At 32.5% G+C, this 21,427-nt stretch overlaps 1 long non-coding RNA gene across 1 annotated transcript; it reads left to right on the top strand.

Moving 5' to 3' along the window:
* The first annotated feature begins 11,207 nt into the window (after positions 1 to 11,207).
* Positions 11,208 to 20,738, top strand: LOC135841531 (uncharacterized). The gene is made up of 2 exons (XR_010557934.1): positions 11,208 to 11,700; positions 20,550 to 20,738. It is a non-coding gene; the product is annotated as an uncharacterized LOC135841531 (long non-coding RNA).
* The last annotated feature ends 689 nt before the right edge of the window (positions 20,739 to 21,427 follow it).

A 21,427-nucleotide genomic window follows, 5' to 3' on the forward strand; every position in this document is an offset into this window, starting at 1 on the left:
TACCACACGAGCTAACCCCCCACAGTGAATCAAAGCTCCCCAAAATCAGTTTTTCGTCAAAAACTCCTGAAATATTGAATTTTGAGTAAAATGAGCTCAGTGATCATTTCATCTCCTCTCCAATACCTATCAAATGAGCCATCGACCAACTCCCTAGCCTCAAGGGGGGTGGCGCTACGACCCCTCAAAGTGACGTGATTTTAATAATAATTTTACATTTTATGACTTGGGACTTGTAACCTGTTCTAATTAATAAAATGAAATCAAATTTGGGGAATGGGATTCTTTTGGAAGCTAGAGTTGACCTCTGGAGTGGGGAGGGTCAAAGTTGAAAATTACAGAAAGGTCATTTTTTTGGAGGGGCATAACATGACCCCCAAATAGATGAAAAGGGTCCAAAATCATACCATCGAGCAGTACCACCATTGTGATCAACATATACAAATTTCAGCTTCCTAGGTCATCCCCACTCCTTTCAAGATGGAAAAACCTGAAAATAGAGGCAAAATAAAGGGATTTTCACCTTGATTCCGCTTTAAATGGGGTGAGAATGACCTAGGAAGCTGAAATTTGGATATGTTGATCACAATGGGGGTACTGCTCGATGGTATGATTTTGGACCCTTTTCATGCATTTGGGGTCACGTTATGCCCCTCCAAAAAAATGACCTTTCTGTAATTTTCAACTTTGACCCTCTCCACTCCAGAGGTCAACTCTAGCTTCTAAAAGAATCCCATTCCCTACGTTTGACTTCATTTTATCAATTAGAACAGGTTACAAGTCCCAAGTCATAAAATGTAAAATTATTAAATCACGTCACTTTGAGTGGTCGTAGCGCCACCCCTTTGAGGCTAGGGAGTTGGTCGATGGCTCATTTGATAGGTATTGGAGAGGAGATGAAATGATCACTGAGCTCATTTTACTCAAAATTCAATATTTCAGGAGTTTTTGACGAAAAACTGATTTTGGGGGGGCTTTGATCCACTGTGGGGGGGGGGGTTAGCTCGTGGGGTAGGGGCGGGGACATTTGGTATGTTTGTTCAGCATACCACCCTAGACAATATTCACCAAAAAAACCTTTGATCGCAATAATGTTTGGGTTCACCTATATTTTTTTTCTGCTATTTGACTGGGCAGCTATTAGTGTATGAATAATTGTAAAAAAAATTATTCAAACTTCCCAAGCTTTTGAAAGGACTCGCACCTCAGAAAATGAATAAGAGCCTCTTGGGAATGATTTTAAGGAGATGGAACTCTTTCTTAGAACTTGTGATATTTTCTGAGAAGATCATTCAATGCCTATTTCTTCTTTATAGCTTATTTCAAAAAAAATGCCAACTCAAATCCTTTCTCCCTTTCGCCTCTTCTAATGGACGAGTTCACAAAACTTTACCAAATTTTAAAATTGCTAAGTAGTTACTTACCAATACCAACATAAACAGATTCTAATTGTGAAAGTGTAGGCAGAAATACCTAACAAATTTATCTCATCAAGACTTTGTTTGAATCTGTGAAAATATAATCAAGACAGTCGAATTTGTGAAGACGATTAAATAAAATTAAGAAACTATAGATGAATTCTTATATGTCTAATGTCCAAGTATACCTCTAAATAATCTTTGCAAACATTTTGTTCGTGACTTCTTTTGTCAGAAATATCTATGTCTATCGTTCCGAAGTACCATATAATGAGTTTTATCAGAAACTAACAAAATGAACACAGTTAATTACTTACTGTTGGTGCGTGTGTGGTGATAATTAAATTTATTCACTTCGGTGGCCAAGATGATAAGGAACCAACACTTTTCAAAAGTTTATGGAGTATGAACGAAGAAATTTTATGATACATTGCTCCGGTTCGTACTTATACTTAAATGAAAGCTGTATAATGAACGAGTGAAACATTTAGGAAGGATAATTACACTAGCGAATAGCGAATTGATCATACCTGCTTAGTTTAAAATAGAATATTTATTTTGTATGTACTTAATTATTTAATTGGCTGGTAGATACAATATACCAGTACCTACTTACTGGTACAAAGGACTAATTCCAAAAATGGTGAGGTGTGTGTACTGTGTATATAGTGGTTACCAAATGAAGAACGAAAAAAGATCATTTGAATTGCAAAATGTTTTTTTGATTTTTTTCCAGATTTAAGATATATCTTACCTTTTATTCATAAAAAATTCATTAAAAATATTTAATAAAAATTTTGATACTCAGAAATTGAAGCTCAAATGTTTTTTTTTCTCTTCATCATAAAAGGAAACATTCTGATTCAGTTGGAAATTTAAAATGTCAGAGAATAAAAAATACAATTGTAATGGACTTTTTTAAAACTGTAGTGATTTTTGCAGAATTTAGGCTAAGCATATTTTTATTAGAAAAATTCAACTATGTGAGCTTTTCATTTCTTTATATCGAGTTTTATGTATCAGCTTCATCTAAATGGAAGATGAGCAAAAAATCAAGAAACTTTTTGAAAGGCAGTTTGAAAAATAAATAATCTAGGTACTATGAGATTTTTATCAATTTTACAGTTCAAAAACCAATTTTCAACCAAATTTGCACTTCAGAATCATAATTTCCTGAAAAAGCTTGGAGTAATTTCAACAAAAGTTGCTCATATAGGCATAATTTACAGTTACATAAAAGGAGATTGAGCAGGGAAGACCTTGATTAAAAATTCATATTTACGTCAAAATGTTTAGCAGTAAGTTGGATGAGGAGGAGTTGGTGGAGGAACAGGAGGAGGAGGATAGGTGAGAATTGTTTTCAAAAAATAAAAATACAAATCAATCTCGTAAAGGAAATCAAAACTTTGAGCAATTTTTAGAAAAAAAAATGGATTTCTCGTGTTTTTTGATTTAAAAAAAAATACGATGGTCAACTTCACAAATTGACCGAGGAGGCTGAAATTTGGCATCAAGTTACTACACGTAAGTATAATTTAGAAGAAATTCTTAGATACCTGCCTATTTCTGGCTTCAAAAAAGGGAATTTCCGGTAAGATTTTGAGTGCTGAACTTTTTTTTAATTTATTGGCCTGCACAGCACAGAAAGCAGTAATTTGCTTCATCGTAGAATTTCGTCAATCGTGAATTATTGGTTTCAGTTTCGAATTGATTTCTTCAATTTTTGAAACATTTCACAGAAATGCACACTCAGAGTGGTAAAATAAGAGGGTTGAAAAATTTTACACAAGTACCTAGGTAAATCAGTTGAAAGGATCGCAAAAATTGATCAATTATTTAAGTTTTACAAATTTTGAATATCATTACGTCAATTTTCATGGATTTTTTGAAAATTTTATCAAAAAATTGGATTCTACCCATTTTTTAGGGATATAAAATTTAGGTTGAACTTCAGATCTCTCATCTGAAGGGAAAATAATCATTTTCCGATCAGTGGCTGCACAAAGGAGAGGTAGAGCTGGATACAAATAAACGACGTTACGAATGGGGCAATTCCCCGACCTTAAATGTGAATTGAAATTTGAGCTCCCTGCTTAAAAGTGCGCCATGCCAGGAATCTACAATAATAAGCCAGCAGGAGGCAAAAAAAACTTCAAACATAGGTAGAAAATGGGTTCGCATTTCGGAATTGAGCAAATCCACAACTGTCAAGAAAAGAAAACAATCCAGCGATATAAAATAAAATAATTATGTAGGTAAGTTAAGTACATTCGCGACCCGTGAAAATGGAACAATTTTACTTTCACATCAAAATAAAAAATTTTCGGTCTCAAAAATGAAAATTATTCGATGAATTTTCACGATATCAATAAAACTGGGGAAATATTTTGGAATGCAGTGGTGTTAAATTTTTTAGTGATTATTGACGATCTCTAAAAATTGAGAAAATATTCAAAAAATTACGTAAGTAGGTACCTATCAATTCTGTACTTCAATGCAAAACGATGGAAGTGTATTTTTTTCGATTTTGTGATTTTTACATCATTGGAAAACTCTTGCAAACCTCTTTCCAATGATACGAAAATCGCAAAATCTAAAAAAAAAAATGGATTTCCACCTTTTTTGCTTTGGAGAACAGAATTTCTTCCAGTTTTTTGAAAATGAAAAATAATGACCAAAAAGTTGGCATCACTGCATTCCAAAATACATTTATACCTATCTTCAGTTTTAGAAATCATATCTTTCGATGTTTTGTCGACATAATTAATGCGAAAAACATTTGAGAAGGGAATATTTTCAAAATATGAATTTACTCAAAAATAAGAGATTTGCCAACTTCTGACCGCATCATTAGAACCCTAAGAGTGGTCTTAGATTTTGATGGCAATGATCTAGGTCGACGCAGAATTTCAAAAAGTATTATCTTTCAGAAGATGGACCATATTTTCAAAACCGGTTGATGGGTAGGAACTAAAAAAAAACACTCGCGATTTTTTCGAAAATTTCTCCTCTTTGAGAAGTGAATACCTTTACCTACCCACATCTCCCCTCCGACCAGGGACACCTCCGGAGCTAAAAAATCTTTGAATAACTTTCAACTCGGAATGGAGGTCTTTATACGATCCTTTATATTCTCTTACCAAATTAAATTACCTACTTGTTGATAGGTACGTATTATTTTTACTCGCGGATTTTGCACCATCGTCACTTAAGTAGGTATCCTACACAAAGACGAAAATTCCATAAAATCTTCGACATCGATAAGTTATTTTCTCAATGGCGATCATTAAGTGCATGAAGATGTTAGTTGCTCTAATCTAAAAAGAGCAGATTACGTTCTTAGCATATTAATGATTTATAATGTCTTTTTTCTATAATTTAAAAATATCTGCTTTCTCTAGAGAAACGAGAATAGGAGCTGTTGAGAACACTTCTGTACACTATTCTAATAATAACTTGATTTCCCACAGGCGGTTTTTATGCAATTTCAATAAAAGTTGATTGTAATTACAAACTACACCTAGGTAGGTATAAAGTCCAAGAAGGAGGCAGCAACGTGTTACAATATATATATGTAAGTACAACAAAAGATGTCTCAAATGACCAGTGTTGACAGTGTTTAAAAATATCTTCTCAAACAAAATAAATTGATGTGAATTTCTGCTACTTTTTGAGATAGGTAATGTCACAGATACCTGTCTATAGCCATAAGTTCTAGACCACTTGAAAAACAGAAATTTCATTCCAAATTTGATTAACCTAAGTAAGTATTTGAGGTAATTTTAATTACCTACATCCTTTTTTCTTGTCTTTTACCATTTTCAAACCAAGGTTCGTCATCAAGTACCAAACCAATCCAATGTATCATAATGCATTCACTTCTAAGCTCATGATCCATTCCACAGGTAGGTATTTAAGATTTGCTCAGTGCACAGTTGCACATCCTACGCTCCAGATCTTTAAAATGTTCAATAAACTGGTTCTCATTTTGCAGGTACCTAGTTCATACTTTTTATCTGTTAACCTTCCGAGAAATTCAGAAGTTTAGTCAGAGAAAAAAACAAAGTAGGTAGGTAACATTCAAATGATCTAAGGTACCTATATCAAAGTATCACAATCGCACCCGACCTCGCTCGTGTGAGAAAAGCTGTCTCCAATTCTCCATCATGATAGTTATGTGGTATCACTTGTATGTACCATTTTACTTACCCTGTGCTCGATGGCAAGTAATTAGCAAGTTGGAAAATTAAATGTTTTTTACACATTTTATAACCAGAGTAATATTAGATGTTAATTAAAAATGTACCAATCCTAATTGCCGCAGATATAATGTATACTGTATACTTTAGGTATACCTAGCTGCGAATAATAAGGCACGCTTTGTGGTCAGAAAATTATTAGTGAGAAAAGAATAGAAGTTTGTTAATTATTCGTTTTGAAGCATAGCAATATGAACGTAGCGCAGCGAACGGGTACCTGAAAAGTGATAGAAGGAGGAAGGGTCTTTAAACTGGCCGTCTGCAGTTGGCTCTTTTAAAAAACAGCCGCCAGTCTTACATGCCTGCAATTATCCGAATCTGCGACTTGTTGAAGCGCTCTGGTTGTTGCCATTTTGTTAATAATTAGGTCGGTACACACTTTTTATGTGATTTTATGAAGATTTCTTCAAGCTCGTCATAAGGTGTTCAATAATTTTGGCATTCGTGATTAATTTTTTTAATAGAAAATTTCATGTTTTATAACGTAGGTACTCGTAGATTATGGGGTACACTGTACTGATAAGTTTGTTGGGCATTTCAAAATTTTCCATTCAGTATGTTCCCGTTTGAAACTTCAAGTGACTGGGGTTTTCGGTATATTAAGTATGAAATATTTGTAGATGTAGATACTTAGCTAGGTATCTTTTTGCTAAATTGCAATAATTTAAGGAAAAAATATTGCTTATAAATGTTTGAACTGAAGTTCAATTTATGCAGCTGCATTAAAACGTGCAGTGCAAGTATTCAAAATGTAAAAATCTACCTGCCTAAATATTTTACAATTAGGTATAAAATAACGATTTGCTTTGATCGAATTTCCACTTGCGGAACACTCTGTGATATTTGAACGGCGTAAAAACTAGTAAAGCCTTTCTCTTAATTATTACCTCTGTAATACCTTGTTAAAATCATCAAACAGCGTAAAATTTTGCGGGCTATTCGTTCACCACGAAGCGTTCGTTTGGAAAATATATTTTTTTGGTTAAATATCTTGTAGACATCGCGTGGGTATCGCATAAAATTTCTAACTCGTGTATTCCTTCGCGTTTCCCTACATTTTTTCACCACGAATAATTAATCCAAAAATGTTGGTATAGATAATTCAAATTCATTATGTTATGTACAATGTTAGCATATAGGTGACTGTGTGATTTTCAACCGCATCAATGGTCAATAAAGCTGTAGAAGATACAATACTTTCTCCACTTATTTTGCTTCAATAAGTTTCGGATTTTTCAAACCCAAGTACCTAACGAGCGAGCATTTTTTTAAATGTTCAAAAGCTTAATTTATTTCTCTCTACTTATAGGTACCTGTACTATTTCAATTTTTTCAAAGGGAAATTTCAAATTTTCGGCTGAGGCCCAACGTGTATAGATAGATAAAGGGAGTTTCAATTTTAATCATTACTTATTTTATTTTTTCCAAGGGTCTGAAATGCAGACCCACCAAACCCATGGCCAAATACGGCCCGGAAGGAAACCCCAATTCCCCCCTCTGGTTGTGACTGAGTTAGTAAGCATTTCCTATTATCAACTCGAATACCTATTTTTCAAGAAACTATCAAACTTTAAAAGTTCGTAATCTGTTTGAACTGAGAGTAAAATTCTTTACAGGATTTCGAAGAGAATAAACAAAATATTCGAAATCACTATTTAATTGATAATAAAACTTGAAAAGCTCAAAATTGAACTTTAAAGATCATAAAGTTCAACCTATCATTACAAACAAGAAGTTGAAAACTATGTATACCTACTATTTGAAAAGTTGAAAAAATTACAGTGAAGGCATTTCTTGAACGTTATTTTGGTAAACTGTTTTTCAAAATGGGATCTCAACATCACTAAAGAGTACAGAGCACCATAATGTTGATAAAAATTCCAGAAAAAAAACTACCTACAGCTATCGAAAGTAATGTCTCATTTCTATTGCTGTTGATTCAAAAGCAAAACATTTTCAGGTCAAGATGAAAAAATAAATCGAAATAGCAACCAAAATTTCACCACCTAACCAAGTTTCAGAGATTGAATTAGATTTTTAGATTTTTGACGATTTAAAAAAAATGTTTTGGGACTCTATCGATCAGATTTAAGCACAAAGTTTTCAAAATTTATTCCTACTGGTTCAAATAGGATTTTTTTTCTGTCATTAGATATCGCTGTATTCAAGTAAGATCGCGATTTTAACCATTCTCGAGTTTCCAAAAAAATTTTTAATTTGCCACTTTTCAAAAAAAAAAAAAAAAAAATGAACAGTGAACATCCAAAAAAAACATCAAGTCGAATTTCATTTTGCAATTTCTGAAAAATTACCTCACTGCTCTGCTTCTTTGATTTTTCGAAAATTGTTTATGAAGGATTTCCATAGGTACTTGCTGAATTGAATTAATCTATGTTTAAATCGTTTTTTTCAAGACTTGAAAAATTTGAAATTCTACCGGAGGCTCCAGAACTGCTCACATCTCGAAACCATCCCCAATTGATTAAGAAGATAAAAGACAAAGTACATACACAACCAATTTCTGCTTTAGTAAAAAAAATTTAATCTCCCTAAAGTAATCGCGGCAGAATATTTAAATTTAAACTAGCTGGAACAATTTTGAAAATTTGTGTTTAAATGAATCAAAACTGTTCACAAACACTGCAAATCCCAGTTTTATCAGTTTCGATTAAAATATTTCATTTGTGTCCTTTTTATGACAAATTCTTCCAAAACTGGAAAATACTATAATTTGTTGGAGGCTCCAGAACGACTTGAAACTGCCACCGATCGACTCGAGGGGACGAAGGGTAGCATAAAAACCAAATTTTAAGCTCGTCTACTTCATTTTAACCACTGATTTTTTTAAACAGAAAAATATAAACCAAATTTAAATATCCGAAAATTTGCCAAAAATCGAAAAGTTTAATTCAAGACCTAAAATTTGGCCTGGTGGGATATTTTTAGATGCTGTTTTAATTTTTTTTGGTCTGGTGCAAACAGTTTTTTCTCGGTGGAAATTGGAATACCTACCCACCTCTTTTAAGGGTCTAATAGGAAAGAATGTCAATGAAAAATGAAAAATGTGTATTTGTGCAGGACTCACGAACTGTGCCCTCAGGGTCATTCCATGTCAATTCGACCAACGTTTTTGAGTCATGTCTTTCGATTTCGCTCAATTTTTTTTTATAATACCTCAATACCTATGTACCAACCCAGTAAGTAAGAAACCCGCAATCAGTTTGGTCCCAGCCCTCTCAGGGGGCGGGTGGGGGGCTTCCATTATTTTCACATTGTCTCGAGGTACTCAACTTCAGTAGCGCATTCCTCCAAAACTATGATACTTTGATCAAAACTGATTTCACAGTTCGAACGGGTATTGAATTTTGAACTTTTTAAGCATTTTAAAATTTTCAAAATTTGAAAGTTGAACTTTCAAATTGAAAGTTGAACTTTCAAATTGAAAGTTTAAATTTCAAAATGGCGCTGTAAGTGGGAGCTACCATTTAAAATTCTGAAAAAATTTCCATAGATGTACCTTTTGATGCTTTTTCAAAATATTTAAGTTTCGAGATGGAATCTCTTAATGGAGGGGGAGCACCCCCATCCTCAATTCGGGGCAAAACTTTCGAAAAAAATCTGGGGCATGTGATATATTGAATTGTATGTTTTTGGTAACGCTAAACACGATTATGACGTTTGATTTTTGATTCGACCTCATCCACGACCCCCAGCACCTCCCCAAACGGGGTAAAAGTTCAAAATAGAGTTTTTTTCGTGCGACACATCAAAATATAGTATGTCTTTGGTGACGCTGAACACGATTATTACGTCAGATTCTTGGTTCGACCCCATCTACGGCCTCCAACCAATTTTTTGGACTTTTACGAATTGGGGGAGGTTCTGAAAGCCATGTGTGAGGTCAGTTTGAAAAACTACGGCTGTATTCGTATTCAGCGATATCGAAAACATACTATTTCATGTGTCACACGATTGAAACCATTTTTTTTGGATTACCCCCCTTGGGGAGGTGCTGGGGGCCGTAGATGGGTCCAATCAAAAATTTGACGTGATATTCGTGTTCAGCGTCACCAAAAACATACTGTTTGATGTGTCGCAACCTATTTTGAACTTTTACACCATTTGGGGAGGTGCTGTGGGCCGTGGATGAAGTCGAATCAAAAATTTAACGTCATAGTCGTGCTTAGCGTTACCAAAAACATACAATTCGATATATCACATGCCCCAGATTTTTTTCGAAAGTTTTGCCCCGAATTGAGGATGAGGGTGCTCCCCCTCCATCAAGAGATCCCATCTCAAAACTTAAATATTTTGAAAAAGCATCAAAAGGTACATCTATGGAAATTTTTTCAGAATTTTAAATGGTAGCTCCCACTTACAGCGCCATTTTGAAATTTAAACTTTTAATTTGAAAGTTCAACTTCCAAATTTTGAAAATTTTAAAATGCTTAAAAAGTTTGAAATTCAATACCCTTTCGAACTATGAAATCAGTTTTGATCAAAGTATCATAGTTTTGGAGGAATTCGCTACTGAAGTTGAGTAGGTACCTCGAGACAATGTGAAAGTAATGGAAGCCTCCCACCCGCCCCCGAGGGGGCTAGGACCAAACTGATTGCGGGTTTCTTAACTACTGGGTGGGTAGATATCGTAAAAAAAATTGAGCGAAATCGAAAGACATGAGTTTCAAAACCGCATTTTTTTGGTCGAATTGACATCGAATGGCCCCTCAGGGTTTTGATGAAAAATGGTCCAAGGTATGGCCTTTGTCACACACTATTGCATCAAAATCTAGACTTTGGTTTGAGTTTAAGGCATGACAGTAAAAATCTTGTTTGTTATAGAGACCTGCGAAAAAATAAGTACGCCTTTCTTTTGAATTTCAAAAGTCAAAACAGACCGTAATTTTTTCCAATAGGTAGGTAATAGGTATCCTACATAGCAGAAAATTCTTTTTCATTTTTACTAGTACAAGTTTTAACCTCAAAACTGGTGGTATATTTACATATAGAATTTATGGCACGGGAGCTTCTGCACGGATCACATTTTTTCATTAGAATCCTCAGCAGACATATCATGATTTTTTCGATTTTCATAAAGCTCGCCTCAGAAAGTTTCAATCAACGAGTGAAGAATGATCCAAAACAAGTTTTGTTTTGTACTATACAAAATACAATTAAGCAATTGTTACTCATTTATAACATCTAATCCGTCATAAATTCTCTCGCATATATTTATCCAGTAGGTATCAATTATTTTCATGTAGGTACCTAGGTACAACATCGAGCTTGACGAAACTAAGCAGATAAGAAAATATCGAAAAGTTAAGAAAGAAAAGAAAAATCGAAAATTCTCAATCCTTTAGGCCTCCTAGAACACCAATGGCTCGCGTTTTAATAGCCTATCCTATACCTACATGGTAAAATCAATCCATTCCGGATGATGCTCAAGTTGCTTTCAAAAAAAGTCATCTCCACGTCTGGGAGCAATATTCCTTCCTACCAATAGGTATACGTACATTTAAACGGAATAGTCAAGTTTTCTGTATGTTTTCTTCTGTACTAGTAAAGTTTCGCTAAACAGTTCGCATTACGCTTCGAGTCGCGTCAGCCGTTCTTGTACAGTTCGCGAACCGGATGCGCGCGCATCCTACTTACGGGTTTGAACTGATCACCGATTAAATTTATTTCATTTTTTTAAAGTTAAAACTACATTAAATATATTTTTATTTTGAATTTTATTGTCAGTTCTAGCTACCTATGAGATTTTGTATCATTTTATAATCGTCAGGTGTGCTGTTTTTTTCGCGAGTGATTGTGAGCATTACAATGCTTTTAGTAAAATTTGATAAAATTTTCACAGTTTACTTGCGCATTTAAAAAAAAATGTTCGAAATAAAAGTGCTATGGTGTGTTAAAGTAAAAAAAATATATGTATTTGCAAATACGAAATGTTCCCGTGCTTAAATGGAGAGAATACAATACCTACCTGTGCGATTCATTATGTTCATTCCATGTAAACAAAGGTAATAATACTCGCTACCTGTGTTTTTATGATTTATTTATGGAATTTTATTGTAAGAATTACCTACCTTCGTATAGATTTAATGAATGAATTTGAAATAAAAATACAACTGACCTTCGTCCCGTACGCTAACTGATAATTTACCGCTTAATATACCTAGTTAAAAATGATCAATGTTAGCTTTTAAAAAAATTCAAGTTCTAGGTTTCTCGTTTTGTTTTTTCCCAACGTATCAGATATAAGCCTCGTTGATTATTCTCTAATAAATTCAAAAATAGAAAGAAAATCTAAAAGTTGGGTTTTCAGAGAGGTATTCCAGTAAATTATCATTAGATGAAGAATTTCTCATTTATTTAAGCCAGTGTCAGGTTTGCAGCTAATACAGTTACCTAGACGTTCACGCGAGAGCTACATACCGGTTTGAAATCACTTCCATAACTCGATCATTACTCGATTACCAAGCTGAATTTCGTATATGGAAGTAAGAGACTACCGTCAAGTTGGAAATATTTTTGTGATCCATCATTTATTTGTGACGTCATTATAAATAAATCGAACCCATAATACCTATACCTAGTTCGATTTTCATATTATCACATAATATTACTTCATTCGACCTATAAAGTCAAATCATATGTTCATTTATAGGTCACTATTGGCAAGTACTTATCTGTAGGTAAGTACTTTGATCAAGGAATCACAAACCAAAAGCCTGAAGTATTGAAATTTTAATTCGAAATAGAATAAACCTGCACCTGGAACCTCATTAGATTTGAAAATTTTTCTACCTTGTTCTCGATTTGAAAGGTTAACGAATTATTAAATTTATACATTCAATATTTCATTTTGTAATTTGTAGAGTGCTTTTTTAGTCTCGTAAGCAATTTTTTTTTTACTGTAGATATACTTACGTTATATTCTATAATATCCGGTTCAAAGAGTTGACTTCCGGCATTACCTATAGGTGTTAATTGTCATAAATGGTAATCGAATCGAAATCGAAGTCACCTCTTTTCATTTTTATCGATTACGAAATGGACACTTTCATTACCCCATTCATAGGATTATTTTCTAATTCCAAAAAGACCCATCAGAAAGAAAATTTACAAAACAGAAAAGTAATTGAGAATCCAAGGTGATATCATGCCTGCCTATTGTGATCTAGTAGACGTGAATCACTATGTGTATACAGTATACACGATTGCATTTCGAACAACGTGTATTTTCGAGGTGAATGACTTTTCATACAGGGAAATTGGGTATCTATACCTAATACGTAGTTATCTGTATTGTAATAGGAAAAATTTGAAACAGTGATGGCTTTCAACGAGACGTAAATCAAATTTTTAAAAATAATCTTCATTTTAGTAATGTGATAATTTCGAATGAAAAAAATATATCTAAAAAAATTCCTATAAATGATTTTGAACTTGGTAGGTGTAGTTTTCGATAAGCAATGATTTCTCTGTCGTAACGTTCCTGTCTCTATTTACGATCTAAATTTCCATTTGACAAGTTGCAAATGACAAATACAATTATCAAATTCAAGTTGAAACAATTATTACGAGAACTGTGTGTTTTTAAACTGTTGATATAATTATCAGAGCTTTGAACTCGTGCTCGATCGATTACCATACTATACCTAAACCTGAAATTTTGAACCTTGATCAATTCAAGTAAGTACACAATATAGAGTTTGGTACGTGGAAAACATTACAGTTCATTTTTAATCTAAAATAAGAATTTTATGCGAGTCTGGAATATCCTCAGTGGTTTTAGGTATTTGCCAACTGGGAAAAAAATGATGCAAATTTTAAGAGGTAACCGCAAAATGTACGAAAATTAATTGGATAATTTATTCGAGTTGTTTAGACTAGCATATGTGCTCACTATGGGGTTTATTAGACACGCTGGTGTAAAAATTATTCGAGCAGAGCAATTTTCAGAATCGTGTAGTTTTTTTCCAACGAATTATTGAATTATTAAAAATCAGGAAATTAAAAAAAATAGGTACCTATTTATTAAATTCTGTATCAAAAATATCCCAAAGTTTAAAGATATATTTAATTTGAATAATTTTCTTATTTTTTGGCAATAAATAACTTGCTCAACTACCTACTCATATCTTCCATATAACTAGTTCAAAATTTCTGAATAGAGAACTACATTGTCAAAAATTGACCTCCTGGAATTTAAAAAGAGCGATTTGTTCGATTGCCCACGTTTTGTACTTATGTACCCTATTGCTTGGAATATTCGTAAATTATCATATGTATATCTTTTTTTTTTTTTTTTTTTTTTTTGGGGGGTAAAATTACCTACCGAAAAGTCTTTCAAACGACGTACAGGGTCCCCAATAATCTTGCATGGGCATACATGACGAAAATTTTGGTGGGTTTGCAGCATCAATGTATTTTGATATGGCTTAGTGCTCCCAACCCACGAAAATTCTCGCCAAATAGGCCCAATATTAGGTAGGTATAGGTACCCACCTATTGTTGTTTTAGAAGAAAATAAACTGTACTGAAAAAATCTAAATTTAATTTCACCTTGCAAATGAAAAATAGGCTATGATCTCACTGTTACGTAAATAATAGAATGAGTTCGTATCATTACCCGTATTTATCCCGGATCTAAACTAGGATCAATGTTTATATAATTTTAGATCCTCAAATTCACGATCAATATTACTTTGCGTATTACATAATATTTCCATTCATATATTTTTTCAAACTTCATCACCAAACTCAGAACCTTACAAATTACCTATTTGTTTTTCTCAAAAATTATCTCCCAATACCTAATTTCATTGAATTATTATACAAATTTTGAGATGTTACGTTATGGCCCATCATACATAATGAAAAATCATACATCAATTGATTGATAAGACTCGAGTTTATAGGGGGTAAATAAGATTTGAAATCCATTTGAGGAACTCTGAATACGTGTATTTTAACGATTATAATGATTTAATTAATGTATCTATATCTGGTATCTTGTTTTGAAACACATATTCGAAGTTATTAGCCAAAGACGAATATAATTTTTGACAAATTATCCGACTTCCAAGTAAATTGCTTTTAAAGTAGCTGCAGGTACTTAGATAAGAATAGGAAGTTTACAAGGTATATGTACTCGTATAGCTATATTATAGTTATAGTACATAGGATACTTACCGCTTTTACGAGCTACACGTTGCTCAGAACTTGAACCGGATTTAATTACTTTTCTTAATAAAATTATGCATAATTAATGCTATTTACCGATTATCGATAACGTTATCAAATTAAGTAATAAGCTGAAATCAAACAAACCAATGAAGACGATTTTCATTCAAGTAATTATATGTATGTATTATGTACTCGTATGTACTTATAGACCATTTTAAACGCTCGTGCAAACGTTTTAAATTAATTTGTGTAGGTATAAGTGCTTGACAAATTTTTTCGTAGATGTTTCAATTTATCAACTTACATACCTGCTTAATGTGAACTTAACCTATTAAAAGGAAGTAGGTATATAGAATGTGAATCATTAGAGACATAGATAGGTCATTTCTCGAATGAAATAGGTACCTGCTCTAATAGCGTAACTTATTCTGGATGATACCTACAGCAGCTCAACATAATACTCAACTTATTTTCAAATTCCATCAGTGAACCTCATGAAATTCTCACTTTCATACTTTATTGAATGAGTAAATGGATAAAAATTAAGAACCTGACAAATTTTTTTTATGACAATCCAGATATCACGGTTTTTTTTTAAAGGGAACAAGAACTAGTGAAGTTTTCCTTGGATATTGCTCATATGTGTCCTTTTTTTTGAAAAAAAAATTCTGCAAACAATTTATAAAATTGGTTTGTTTAACGAAAAACTTCAAAAATTCAAACGAATTTAGTAAAATTATTTTCTTAAAGATGTCACTATCAAAAAATTATCATTAGGTACGATTTTTGTTTCTTGTTTCTTGTTTTCAGAAAATTCATTACTTCTTTTAATTTTTCAAAAACTTCGCGGTGAAGTTAAGATGTAAGAAAATGTATTTCTGATGAATGGCGATAGTAATGCCCTTCTTAATGCCCTTTAAAATAGGGAATTTTTAGTTATGATAATTAGCAGCAATTTTTCACCCTTTCTTAAATCTCAAAAAAGCCATTTACCTATTTGAGATTCCCTCACAAAAACAAAGATAAATGATTGAAAATTTCTGTTAATAATTTTTAGATAATTATTGCAAAACACTTAGGTAATTATTATCGAGTGTTTTTTTTGCATTTTCACAATTTTTCAAGAGAAGTTTAAAGAAAGAAATATCCCTTTGTATCGTCTGAATAGAGGGGACAAGAATGAAAAATCATTATTAGGTAATCGTGTTATTTTCTGGTACCTACATAAAATATCTCTAAATATTAGATCAATTTCTATTATAAAAGGTACATATATACTTACATTGAAAATAATTGAAAGAAATAGAGAAGAGCATTTCTTCCTGAGATTATATAAAATCGAGAATTTGTTTTTCCCAAAGATCTTCTCAAGTCGATGAAACGACCAAGAAAAATTCAAGAATTTTGCCTTTTGAAATTCTACGGATATCTTGAATTTAAATGAAAAATCCTTGTCAACTAGGAAAAAATCCAGTTGAAAACTGTTGAAAAATACTTGAAAATAAATAAAAAATTATTTTTTTAAAAATTCGGTAAGTAGGTATCCGAAAAAGTGCAACGTGCCAATTTAGCAACGTCTCTCCACATTCACGAATTGCATATGATTAATCAGTCACGTGCATACCCAACTATGCAAGTAGGTAGGTATTTACCTACTACATATTAGGTACTCAACTTATTCAATCAAAATACGGTAGACCTATGCATAAGTATACGATTCTCGTTCCTTTTCAGTACTGTGAAACATCTTATATGTATTTAATTTCGGACACCATTACTTGAAACTAATTCAGTTAATCAAAAACAAAATCAAAAAAGTGAATAATTTTCTACGAGAAAATGCAATATTAGGTAGGTACTCAACTTATTCAATTAAAATACGGTAGACTTATGCATAAGTATACGACTCTCGTTCTTTTTCAGTACCTACTGTGAAACATCTTATTTAATTTCGGACACCATTACTTGAAACTAATTCAGCCAATCAAAAACAAAATCAAAAAAGTGAATAATTTTCCACGAGAAAATGCATGAAAAATGTGTTCCAGGTTACACTTTTATTCTGTTTTATTTTTCATCAGTCAAACAAGGGTGAAGTGTGTCCAAAACTATTTTTTTCCATGAAGTAGGTCATTCGAAAAATTTCAAAAAGGGTCGCACGTTTTCTCATTAGGTACCTACATTAAACGTTAGGTATGCAGTAAAATTTGCATTTTTTCTGCTAAAAAAACTTTAAGCAATTTTAGGTAAATGAATATGCAATAACTTTAAATCCATGAAAAAAATTAATTTCGCAGTATCGAAAATTTTTCATGCTGTTATTATTACATAGGTATAAGGATTGACATTAAAAGCATAGCGTTCTTGTACAGTTTTTTTGTAGGTACCTACCCAATGATATTTTTTTACGTCTTCGTTGTATCTTTTGGTTTTTTTTCGATTTTTTTTTTTCTAGAAAAAAACCTAGATAGGTAGGTACTAGGTACCAACTTGAGTCAAATTGTAGAAGGTAAAATAACAACCAAATAAGGTCAAATTTCAGAACTAAGATTCGTGTACGATGTTGGATGCAATTTGCGTCAAAATTGTTAATTTCCTTGAAAGTAGAATTGACAAATAGATATTCGAGTTTTCAGTGATTACATAAAGTACCTTATCTCGCTTGAACTGCCCGAATTTCGAAATGAGTTTATAATTTTTTCTCTACTTGAACACTGTTAAATTTCTTTCGCCAGAAGCTACATTTTCCGTGAAACTCCAAGATGAAGGATAACTAGAAACCAGTAAGATGTGGTTCATATGCATAGAAAAACAAACTTGAAAATTTTCAGCCAATCAGAACAGAAATTTCCTTGTTTAAATATTTTATAAACATCCTCAAGTTACTCCGGCAGCAGTTTTTTCTTATTTTGCAGGTAAGTAGAAAACTTTACTGACTTACTGACTAAATTGGAAAAAATAGGTATTTTGTTGGAATAAGAGCGAATTATGTACGTACCAAATCAGAAAAAGAAATCTGTAATGAAAGAAAAGAAAGAATGGCTCAGGTTTGCTTATCTGATTCTGAAGTAGGAACCCGGTTCAAAATGAGAAATAAAGAATCTAAATTATTGCTTGCAACTTGGCTTTGCCATGATTTTAAATTTAGGGAATATTTATGATGAAAGAATACGAATAACCTGATAGAAATACGTCATATTCTTTGAACTTGCTCTTGTATAGGCCATGTAGTAGGTACTGTATACTTATCAAAGAAAGGTTATCATTCCTATTATGTAACGCATTTACTAATATGTACCTAAGTACCTAAATACGTTTTGATTGTGAAGATTTTTTACTATTTCAATTTTCAAATGTGATCGTGATCTACATATTTGTATTTATGTACCCATCAATGATGAAACTTACTAAAATTATGAAAAAGTACCTACTCTTAATAATAATGCATTTAATACACATTACTTCGCTGGTGTAGTATGTACTTTATTTAGGTAGGTATCCAAATAACCATAGGTGCACATTACTAATTTTTCCAATTTCTGAGAACAGTTACCCATCTGCTGAACTTGATTACCTACCTACCTACCTATTCGTACGAATGTATTGGAGAACCGTACCCATTCGCTGAAAGTGTTCTAGATAACGCTGTGCTTTACAAACAATGGGAATAATATTAGCATTTGACCTTGGAATAATCAACGTTAAAATCGTCGTTTAATTATCGTTTTCAAATTTATGCAATTAATTTTATAATCGATAATAATAACGACAAAGTGTATTCACCCAGCTTTATTGAGTTGATCATTCAATACGCTTTTATTGCTGACATTTTGCATAAAATTCGGCATAACTACGATACCTGAGTTGAATACCTTAATTGAAAATCTTGGCCAAGAAGTTTGGAAGAAAGAGTTGGGTTATTGTAATTTTACTAAAAACTGTTTTCAACATTAATTTAATGTTGTTTCATTATTATTTACATGGGTTAAAACCTCAAAAAACTATGGAAAAGTTTTTAAATTTTTGATGTCGTGAATGTCGATAGTAGATACATGATCTGACCTTGATTCAGAGTAAAAGAAATGAAGAGTGAAAAAGAGCTACGAACTCTTCCTGAAGTAAAAAAAGGTCAGCATTTTTTAGCTTAAAGATTTTTTAAAAAATGAGTATTACTCAAAATTATTTTTGAAAAGAGTCTACTTTTAAGTGATGTCTACTCAACTCTAAACTTGATCTGGGAAGGAGTTTCGTTTCATTGATTACATGCTATAGATGGGGATGGGAAGGGCTTATGTAAATTTTAATTTTCTTGCTGTACCTAATTACTAACTGATGCTGGCGAATGAATGACGTCTCGATCAAATTTTTCCTTAAATATGCTTCAGTTTTTGGACATTTATAAAGCGAAATGTTTAAATTAAAATTTTGTACCTTAGTTTCTTACAAGTTTGATGTTTTGAATTTTATTTTATTTTTTTAATTTTTATTTTTTTAATTTTTATTTTTTTAATGATATGCTCAATTTTTATCAAGACTTTGAATTATTAGAAAAATTTGTTTTTTCAATTTCTTGATCTTGTTTATTCTTCATACAAAAGAGTCTTGTCAACTAGTCGCCTCCGATTTGCCTGGAATTTGGCTCACTGAAAGTTCATGCCACCAACACTTTAGAACCAAATGTTAAGCTGTCGCAGTTGATTTTTCAATATTTGGCGAATTTGTGAAAATGGTCAAAATAGACTATTTACGATGGTAAGATTTTCAAAAAAAAAAAAAAAAAAAGGAAAACCATGAGCTAAAAATATGATATTTTGTTTGTGAACTAAAATCGACTTTTCTAATCGATTGCAATAATTTTCGAGTTCATTCGGAGCTACCAGCAAAAGTTGAATTTTTTCTGGAATACCTACTGGAAACGCTCTAGAAGGCGCTGTAGGTAATTATTTCGGCAGCTAGAATTGTAATCTCGCCATAAGTTTAATGTTCTGAATTGACTGGGACAGTTGAATCGCAAATTCGAGGTGACTAATTTGACATCGTGTATTTTTTTTTTTTTTTGTAGTTGAATAAGTAAGTATTTTTTTTTAAATCCAGTACCGCGTATTTTTGCAAAAAACTGCTCAAAATTTCGTCTATACCCCAAATTTTATCATCCAAGTCGATTGCGACCATTTCCAAGTCAATCTTCAGCTTCCATCAGAAGTTTTTTTTTCAGAATACTGGAATCGCTTCAGAATGACATTATAATTAATTTCGAAAGCTGAAATTTTAATCCTAACTATGTGCTACAAATATTAGTCTCCATGGATAGGGCCGTGGTTAAATCACGAATCCGTGGGGACAAGGTCACATGTACGGATACTCGTATTTTTTTTACAAATTGAATAATTATTTCATATTTTTAAAATATTGCAACCTACCTATTTGACTTTTGGCAAAACCAATTTTTTACTTTTTTTTTTTTTTGTAATTTTTAAAATAGATATGTTTACTAGGTACTTTGTATTACCTACCTACTGAGTATATTTAAACTTGAAAGACGAAAGCACCTGGATAAATTCATTGAAATAAATTTTAAAAGTTTTGAAAACATTTTTTGTAGACGCAAATTCTTGTAAGTATCAAAGATATTGTGTAAACTTGTATAAATCTTAGTAGAATCTTCGCTTGTTTTCAGATACATATTGTAGAGGGAAGAGATGGCGATGGCTACAAATGGCGCAGATTCGAATATGCGCTCATGTAGCGATGACTGGACTTGATCGTAGCTCGCAACTGGTTTTCCGGCGAGGTATTCCCTGCTTGTAGATCCCAGACAGTGCCGCACTAATGATATCATCCTGTTAACGACACATGACGTCATTTACCTACCGAATATCTCCGAATGAAATTGCTGGCAATAATTTGATCTCGTACAAGTACAAGGTTAATGAAAAAAAAAAAAAAAAAAAAAAAAAAAAAAAAAACACGAAGGGTAGGTAAGATGATGGCGATGCAGAAATAATTTATGACCGTATATACCTACTTTAATGGCAACTTTGTAATCGTGTTTCAGTATTGTAGGTGTTTTGAACGCATCACGATGCAATTAAACGAGCGCTACAGCTGGACGACAGTCGCCGCCAACCGTCATATACAATTTTCTGGTCGGTGGGATTTTCGTCCGTTTGTTTCCTCGTTTATAGATCATCTAATATTTTGCATCTATCACGTGAGACGTACGTTGCAGCTGAGATCGTGCAGTAATTTTTAGCCTAATGGTATTTCCTGAATTATATATAACTCTTACACCAACAAGCCAGCTATTGTATGTACCTACCTACATGAGGTAAGTACCTATGTGCGACTATAATAAACGCATATATGTACCTAATGAATAAAGAATTGAAAATTGAATACTAACTTAGGTTACAACTAGTGCTTATCCAGTATCTATGGGTATATTACAATGAAATTATAAGTTAATTAGGCACTTACATCTTCACTATGCGAATACCATACATGTATTATCAATGATGGGAATACGAAATCTCAAACGAGCTACCATCGCATTAT

This window comes from Planococcus citri, chromosome 3 (genome assembly GCF_950023065.1).
Source record: "Planococcus citri chromosome 3, ihPlaCitr1.1, whole genome shotgun sequence".
In the NCBI taxonomy this organism is placed as follows: Eukaryota; Metazoa; Arthropoda; class Insecta; order Hemiptera; family Pseudococcidae; genus Planococcus; species Planococcus citri.